Genomic DNA, 9,600 nt, shown 5'->3' with positions numbered 1-9,600 from the left:
GGCATAAAGGGGGGGGGGGGGGGGGGGGGGGTGATCATGAATTAAATTAAATGAATAAAATGAGGGATAAACAGAAGCATGCCGTTGTGAGATTCAAATGAAGCAAAATGTAAAATGTAAACACTATAGCTTTCGGCAATTCTCTGCAGCACAAAAAGTCTCAGTGGAAGATACACTCGTGTGGCGCTGCAAATCTACTTAACAAAATATCGTGGACGGACTTTCTGTACATTTTCCTGATCTTACATGTGGCATTGAAATGCCAAACTATTAATGCTAGAATGGATCAGGAATGTTGAGGAGCAGAGTTCCGAAGTCTGACATGGCGGTGTTATAATAAACTTTGAATGAGAGAAAAGTAAGAATTACGAGTGTTAATATATGACTAAAACATTTTCTCTCTACATTTGCCAGAAGCAAAAGGACATTGAATCTTGATTTTTTTTTCTCCCTCTCATTTAATCCTATTCATTTCCCCCCGTGCATTAAAAGCACTTAACAAATTTGCATCTATTATCCAAAATGTCTCATATGAGATTGATATTTCATCATTCAATCAAGAATGTGTGACTGTAGTTCTTTAGCAAAGATGGTAGATTCATGCATATATAGTGTATTAGAATAGAATTAACCAATTTTGTCACACTGCATCAATTGAATGGCCATAGTGCTGGTCTTTCCCAACTGCCTGCCTCGGGTACTAAGGCCGCTATAGAAACAGACAGGTACTGTATATATGTACCGTTCATCGAGGCATTATTATGAATCCCGCAGAGTTCTAGGCAGTCCTGCCTGGATGCAGCAGTGTATCAGCTTAGGACTCTCAGCTCATCTCTCAGATCATCAGTGCGGCACTAATATTAGTCACATTACACAAAGGATAAAGAATATTGACCAAACATCTCTGTGAGTGTTGTTATATTTTCTCTCTACATGTCAATCCACAGTTTGTGTTCAAGCTGTTGCTTAAAGGGTGAAAGCACCACATCATGCAGTAGTTTCGATTAGCGTTATCGTTAAGATAACAGGCCGAAAGACATAAACTATGAGTGTGTGCGCGTGCGTGTGCGTGTGTGTGTGTGCGTGTGTGTATGAGAGAGAGAGAGCGAGAGAGAGAGAGAGAGAGAGAGAGAGACAGAGACAGAGACAGAGACAGAGACAGAGACAGAGACAGAGACAGAGAGACAGAGAGAATTTCACACTTAATAGAAAATTAATTAAAAAGAAGCATAAGGGCAATGTACCTACTGCAAAGCACAAAGTAAACATTGCAAGCTAATTTAATAGAGCCTCCCACTGCTAGTTTGAAGAAATTGCACTCTCCCCATCTGTAGAAGGACAGAAACAGCCGCCAGTGCACTTTAAATCGCACTATTGAACGGCGGTAACAAAATAAACACAAGCGCATATTCACACTGACTAGACCTGTCGTTTGCCTTAACTTATGTAGAGTCATACAACACGCAGAGAGGCTAATGGGTTAGCTAGTAGCCAGACAAATTTACATTTTGCTTAACTGAGTCCTGCGTCACTCAACAGGCCAGGCCCTTTTAAAGAAACACCTATTCCATCAGTCACAGATACAGTATGATAAAGAAGGGATTACTATACGACATCTGTCTCATCAACCAGAACATCTCAATAATTGAATTTTTTTCTTCTTTATTTTTTTTTTAATACAAATGGACCAAATTTTGATCATTTGGTGTTGTGGGCCTCACAAATTAAAAAGTGGAATTTATTTTCCCTTCATTTTGCCACCTGGTAGTAAAAGGGGAAATAATTTGCTGCTTATTATTGGATGGGGAAGCAAATTGAAAACGGATGGAACAAATACAAATTTAATACACAAGCTACCTTCAGGGACAGCACAGAAAGAGAGAGGCCTGCTCAGTTTCTCTGCAGGCTTTTGGACGGCACTTATTCCCACCTCTGCGCTAAATGAATAGTGTTGGCCAATTCAGCTGACAACGCTAACAGAGAGGGTTATGGCTATACTGAGACCCATGAAGCAAAATAGCTGGGGAGAATTTTCATTTATAAGCGGAAGAAAACTAATGACTTTGCAATTGGATGCTCGCCATAGTCACGGTTGAAAGTCTGTCACAAAACTGTCATCACAATGCTCCACTGACTGTGATATGCGGTCTTTCCACATAAGTCACAACGTAAACATTCAAACTGTAAGAAAAAAGGGAGAAAAAGGGCCTTTCAGGAAAAGGGGAAAATGAATTCAGGCTTCCTTGTTCAAGCCCCCGAGCATCAACGCCGTCTTCCCTATATTGCAGCGTATCTGGTCAACTGCAAATATTGCGACAATGATTTTTCGTACACACCACAATGATATGTTATAGATTCACAATCAGGAGAGCTCCGTGTGGAAATCCCTACTTTCACTCGTTTTTCAAAACCTTCCCCAGATTGCATGCCATAACTGACACAGCCAAGCCCAGAAGCTTCCTTGTAGGAGATTACAAGAGGGACTTGTGAATGCATGAGGAAACATTTGCAGATGAAGCCACCATGCGTGTGTTTTCATGTCAAATAAGAACACAGTGGGCAGAAGACAACCGCTTACGAATGCAAACGAGGGAAAACCACATTAGCGTTCTGCTATTGTGGGCACTGCTAAGAACTTTACCTTTGTATCGGACTATGGACCTGCCTGACCAAAGGAACATGGGCCACTTAAATGAAATCCAGCCTGTTGAAAATGCGGCTATTTTTACCAGCATCAAGAGAATCAAACCAAGATGAGGCTGCCTATAAAGGGGAGAGGCAATCTTGGTCCTGAATGGCTCTGAACATTCAATCAGCAATACATCGCTTTCCAAAGGAAATAAGGCAGCCACTTCAATCCCCACATTGATTTCTTCTGCTTTCCTTCTGACACTGACTTCAAGGGTGAAGACAGTTGCGTCACACAAACAATATTCCAAATCTACTGTAGTATATGGAAACTAGGATATGTACGTATACCATCGGCACATCTGCTGCCAATTTTTCATGCACATCTAAACGACATATTTAACATATGTCAGTGAAATTTGACAAGCCCGTTATTCTACTGATACAGCTGCAAAGCAAAGTAACTGATCTGCATCAATGCAAAAGGGAAGGAGGCGTTAATGAGTTTAAACACAAGTGATGATAGAGGTCTGAACCAACCTGTTGCTGTTTTTTTTTTATTTATTATTATTATTATTTTGTTTGCAAATGCTAGGTCAGTGGCAGCATCCACTCAATAGACTGCAGTGAGTCATGTGTATACATGTTGCGTTTTGACTCGCGTGTTCTCTGTCAGTCCGGTTTTACTTGGGTAATGAGCGAGAGCAACGTGCAGTGTCAATGCTTGACCAGCAGGTGGAAATACATGCAAACGCGTTTGACTGCAGCGATAAAAAGATGCCTTACATCGACTTTGACCGAAAATTACATTACAGACTTACAGTGAGGCACGTCAGCATTTTATTTAATAATATTGTACATTCATTCACATTCATAATTATTGTGATGTAAAAGTTGGCTGCCATTAGACACTATTTCCAAATACAGCATTCTTAAGAGCAATTTAAATAAATTAAGACTTTCATGCAATTGAACCAATATAGATTCGACATAAAGCAACCTTTTATATACAACAGGCTTCAAAGGGCGTGAATCTAGCTGGCCATAAAAAAAATGAAAAGGTAAATACAACTTTACATTCCACATTTATTTTTATTAATCTTATTTGACTTTGTGTACAAAATAAAAATAAAGAAAGGCGCGCAGCAATCCGATCATTTCAAAATGTCCTTAAATCCACATTAAAGTAGAGATTGCTCTTGAATAGTTTAGTATTTTATTTCAATGCATATGGGAATAAATTGACCAACTCATAACCATTCAAAAAGCACAGAATATTAAAAATACACTATTGCAAATTGTCTTATACATTTAAGACTGTGGTAAAGGTATAATATTGGGTCCAAGTTGCCCACATCTAAAATTATTTTAGGAAAAAGGGCTCTTTAGTTTGCTTCAGGAGGTTTTAATATTATTTTCTTAAAATAAATAAAAAACATTTTAAATGTGCCTTTCTCCATTTTGTTACATTACATACTGTGCCACATAAATATGATGCTGTTGTGTATTACTGGTATAAACAGTAAAACTAACAATTCCAAAGTGGGCACTTTGGACCTAAAGTCTAGAGAGTCTTCTTTAATGATCACTTATTGAGCATAAAACGTTCCCCTTGCTCTTCTGTGCTGTAGGAAATCTATTAATGATCCTCTTGCCTTACAGGCTTGACTCTATCTTTGAGGTGAACGTACTAAAGACCACAGAGGATTATGTTTAAGGTTATAGCTTCAGGTCAATACACTCAAAACCATTAGCACTGACGTCTTTGAAGAAAGGTGGAAGGGAACTTTAAGCACATTTTGTTCGACACGGACATGTTTGGTTTGAAAGCATGGTGGTGGAGGGCTTTCTTTACACCCATGGGATGATTGGCTGCCCTGTAATTTTACCACAGCACATTGAAAGACTAATTGCATGAAATCCTTGAACCATCTGCATCGGCAACTGTTGAAATTATTAATTTGCTTTTGGTGGGGTGAAAAAACAAAGGACTGGAAGGCAATAAAGTGCTCATCAGGGGTGAGTTAAGTGTAAATTGGGCATGCCACAGATACTTGCAGACCCAAAGGCATGTGTGCAGCATACTGATAGAGAAACCATACAAGATGCAACAGAGCGAGCTCCAGCTGTGGAAATTGTGTCTGTGAATCATACCCCCTCCCCCCCCCCCCCCGGATGCGGCGAGATCAATATGTACTGATTTCTTCTCTTTCCTGGGGGGTGAAAATAAGAAGGTAGACGGTTTCAACTGAAATGCATTTTCAACTGCTCGGAGCTATCGTGTATTTGATATTCAAACTCTTTGATAATCGAGAGGAGGGGTGGATGGTCTAAGTACTGCATTTAAAGCTTAATCCAATAGCAATGAGCACATCCTGGGACGTGATCCATACGTCCAGCATGCAATGCTCATTATATTTTTTTTCCTCCTGGTCGGCCTGCGGATACATGGGCTAAGCAATACATTTTTGGAACTCATGGTTAATCATAGTGAGCACTTCTGACACTTTTTTCTCGCTTTCTGAATTTTATTCGTCTTTTTTAACGGATACACTCTCATCTGAAAGTCAGACACCTCAGCAAGTGGTGTGTCCCTGCCATACACAGAAGGAATTAGTGTGGAAAATAATGAGACCAAGGTCTGGGGATGAATATTAATGCTAATTTTATCCCCGTAAAGTGTCTCAGAGGCTTCCTTGGAATTGATTCATGCATTGTGTCTCTTGATGCTCATTATACCAAGTTTGAGATTTGTACAGAATAAAAGCTAACACTGACTGTCTGCAGGTTGTGCAGTCTACAAGTCGAACCCACCAGTTTTCTGAAGCTGAGCCATGATTGGTTGTCACCTGTGACCTGTGGTCATTTTCAATGGACAGCAAGTGACAAAATGGCCACCCCAGAGATGGATTTTAAAAAAAAGGTGACTTTTGCTGTTTAACTCATTTTCTACAAACCTAACATGAATGCCATATTAAACTAGCAGCAGCACATACGACATATTATTGTAAAGAAAATGTTGGGGTTTATTTCCTGGTGTGGTTACCATCACACCCTTTAATACCTTTCCAAATTGCAAAAGAAAAAGCAATACCTTATAGTATTTAATTGATTCCCGCATATGATAGTGTGATAGTGTGTGTCTGTGTGACAAAAAAATAAAATAAAATAAAGTATTTAATTGATGCTTGCTGAGGTGTCAAAAGATTTAGGGAGTTCACGCATGATGGACGTGTCGAGCGCCCAGCTTTGTTTGGCTTTTAAGACTTCTAGCCCATTTGATGTCTGTTGATTCTTTCAAGTGCATTGATAAAACATATTTAATTCATTTAGTGTTGCGATTGCATAATCTTGTCAATAAAGCAAACTTTAGTCTCAATCAATTTCAAAACCACAGACCGATACAACTTCAATTGTTTGGCGTATTTATGTTTAGAAACCAACACCACATCGCACACAGGGGAAAAAAAATATAACATGAAAAACACTGTAGCTGCATTGTTTGCTCTTGTATGCTTTAGAGACCTCCTTGTGTCATGTGATTAGTCCTTTTTAAAGAAGACTGGCAATGCTGGATTGTAGCCAGGGATCACACAAAGGAGGAAAAGAAATGTGAGCTGATGACTTCTCCAACTGCAAGTTATCACAAGACAGGGTGACTCATGCCGCACCTCCCATCTGCTCTACAGTGGACAGCAGAGGACACTGTGTGCCTGCGTCATGGGTATGAGGGAGCACACCTGTGTAAATGCCCAATGCTGGTTCTGGTTGGAAAGAATTAAACATAATGACATCATACCTCTAAAAATTCACGCTGTAAACAGCACACTAACCTCGACGTTTCTCCTTCTAAATCGGAGGCCACCTACAATGTATTGATCCTCATTAGTGAAATAACAGTCACAAAGCGTCTCCCTGAGGCTGTAAAACACACACGCACACGCACACGCACGCACACATAGTTTAAGATGAGTATTTTACAGCTGCTGTGTGTGCTCAACTTTATAGTGCCGTCAAGTGTGACTATTCAAAGAATAACATTGGTTTGAGATGGTGGTTTGGTTGCTACAAAGTAGACGGTGCAGATGTTTCACACAACGTATCTAATGGTGTGATTGCGTGACCACTAAATGATTTTTTCAAATGGCTCACTCAATTCAGTGTCTGTTTAAGTGAGAGACTCTTTAAATGCAAAATAAAGCAGTTATTAAAAATGCTCGAATGTGGGAGAAGCGCTACGTGCACATTTCCTCAGTAAGAATACAATAACAGCTCTCTTATTATCGTCAAGTGCTATTCAAAGAACTATGACCAACAAAATGACAGCAAAGTCCATCAGGAAAAAAAAAATGCTACAAAAAACAACTTGTGATATTGTGAGGAGTTAGGAGGGTGCGGGTTCGATTCCACCTCCGGCCCTCCCTGTGTGGAGTTTGCATGTTCTCCCCGGGCCCGCGTGGGTTTTCTCCGGGCACTCCGGTTTCCTCCCACATTCCAAAAACATGCTTGGTAGGCCGATTGAAGACTCCAAATTGTCCCTAGGTGTGAGTGTGAGTGCGATTGGTTGTCTGTCTCTGTGTGCCCTGCGATTGGCTGGCAACCAGTTCAGGGTGTCCCCCGCCTACTGCCCGATGACGGCTGGGATAGGCTCCAGCACGCCCGCGACCCCCGTGGGGACTGAGCGGTTCAGAAAATGGATGGATGGATGGATATTGTGAGGATATATACTCTGAATAGTCATGCAGTGAAGCTGATTAATTGAAAGACTCTCATTTTTCCTCGCAGGGATACCAATGACTGAAATGTTTTCAGCGAAAACCCAACAAAAGTTGTCAGTAACATTGGCAATGTAAGTTGGCTGCCCTCAGGCGTCATCCATGTGGGTCAGTTATTTGTCCCATTATATTTGTCTATGCCTGAGATGGAATAAAAACAGGTGAATTTTGCTGCTTAATTCATATAACATGATGCAGAAATGGAGCACATCCACAAGAGTCATTGTAAAAAGATAAGAGCAGGACAAAATCTGAATAACGCCTCCCAGGTACCTTTTGTGAAACGAGCCTGAGTGGAGCATTTGTTTCCACATCCTTGTTGTTCTGGTCCGTGGCTGCTTCATAGCACAAATTGTTGTACAATCATATGACCTTCCTCTGCAATTCCTGTGGCTATCCAGTAAGACAAATTCACATATTGTGTTAAATGCATTCCTTCTGTAATAAAGTTCACATCTATTCTGCTGTTACAATAACATCACTGTGCTCAACAGACAAGATCACACAAATCTATGCTGGCACATGTAGTTGTGTATCAGCATCAGATAAAATTGAAAAATGGAAAATTGACTGCAACGTTACAATATATTTACCATGTTTATGTGCATTTATATGCTGCTGTGACTCTGCCTCGGGGACAGCGGGGATTTTGTGCCATCAGATTCACACATTCGAGCCATCCATCCATCCATCCATCCATCCATCCATCCATCCATCCATCCATCCATCCATCCATCCATCCATCCATCCATCCATCCATCCATCCATCCATCCATCCATCCATCCATCCATCCATCCATCCATCCATCCATCCATCCATCCATCCATCCATCCATCCATCCATCCATCCATCCATCCATTTCAATACATCTTGTCCTGGTCCATGGGAAGCTGGAGTGTCCTCAACTCCGAACCATAAACAGAACATTGTCATCACTGTTGCTACAGTTACCTTGACCATGTAGTGACTTAGTCACTTTACTGATAAGTTCATTTTAAAAGTAAGTACATTATATGACAAGTTGCTTTACCTTTAGCAGACATCGACTCTCCGAAATGAGTCATGCTGAATGACTGCTTGCTTTCCTACAATTAGCAAAGCCACCTGAAGACAGAATGGGTCATCACAAATTATATCTTGTCTTTCTTGCCATGACATTATACAGCATTATGGTGATTGTTGCAAAAATCCATTTTTGTATTCTTATGTGGAAAAACATCAAACTTTCAAACCAGAGTCTAGTTGCTAATTGCGTGCTATATACAGATTCCTTAGGTCCATGGGGTTAGATAGCCTCCAGGCTTCATCTATCTTTTGCTTTTCATCTTCCACAAGGCTAGCTGCTGTCTACATTCACTGTTTGATCATGTGAAACGGGTCTGAAAATATTTGTGCTGCCTTTTAGTCAAAGGCTCCCCCTGAAAGACAGCATGAGATGAAGGTTAAATGTGAGTTGTGTGTTGTCAGGCCATATCAGAGGGCAAAAATGTTTTTGCTTCCTCAGTTGAGGAGACAAAGGGTGACTGTCATCGTGGAGTGTGACTGGAAAAGTGTGTGTGCGCGTGTGGAGCAAACTCAGAACCACATGTCAATTCAGCCCATTCACCTGACCTGCTTGACCATCTTCTATGCCGTAGAATGAAACGGCAAAGGCCACTGAAGTTTGTGTATTCCCATTCCACTTCAGTTTGAACCGCCATCATGCGTACTGCTCGCAATCAAAGCTTCCTGCATGAGGACTCAGGTCAGTGAGCCTCAAAAGAATTTTTATGGCTTTGCGTCACACTATTCCAAAAGAAGCAGCAGCCACAAAATGGCTTTTCAGAACAGAAGAGATCAAAAGAATCAAAATAATAATTACAAGTAATAATAATTAATAACAGAAACAAGAATAAGAAGAATAGTTTTGATTGAAATCTCAACTTTGAAGGCCGTTAAAGGACATTTTTCTATAACTCGTGGCTAATTTCAAAACTGCCAAGTGCATGTGCATATTCATGTTACAAAATGAATGCTTTAATGAACAAGAAGAAGTTAAGAAGGGACCTAATGAAATCCAATTGTCACGATCCCCCCCCCCCACACACACACACACACACACGCACACACACACTCACACAAACACACACACAATGCATATCGTTGAGCATCAATTGAATGTGAATTTCTGCTATTTGCGGGCCGGCACTATCCTGA

At 40.6% G+C, this 9,600-nt stretch overlaps 1 long non-coding RNA gene across 2 annotated transcripts; it reads right to left on the bottom strand.

Annotated features, from left to right (window-relative positions):
* Positions 1-5,294: 5,294 nt before the first annotated feature.
* On the bottom strand, positions 5,295-8,512 carry LOC125984702 (uncharacterized). 2 transcript variants are annotated; one of them, XR_007487040.2, is made up of 4 exons: positions 8,435-8,512; positions 7,677-7,796; positions 6,462-6,549; positions 5,295-6,392 (listed from the first exon to the last, which is right to left on the bottom strand). It is a non-coding gene; the product is annotated as an uncharacterized lncRNA (long non-coding RNA). The 2 variants fall into 2 exon arrangements; XR_007487039.2 differs by lacking the exon at positions 8,435-8,512 and adding an exon at positions 7,997-8,222.
* Between the last annotated feature and the right edge of the window lie 1,088 nt (positions 8,513-9,600).

This window comes from Syngnathus scovelli, chromosome 1 (genome assembly GCF_024217435.2).
Source record: "Syngnathus scovelli strain Florida chromosome 1, RoL_Ssco_1.2, whole genome shotgun sequence".
Lineage (NCBI taxonomy): Eukaryota > Metazoa > Chordata > Actinopteri > Syngnathiformes > Syngnathidae > Syngnathus > Syngnathus scovelli.
This window is presented reverse-complemented; position numbering and strand designations above follow the sequence as displayed.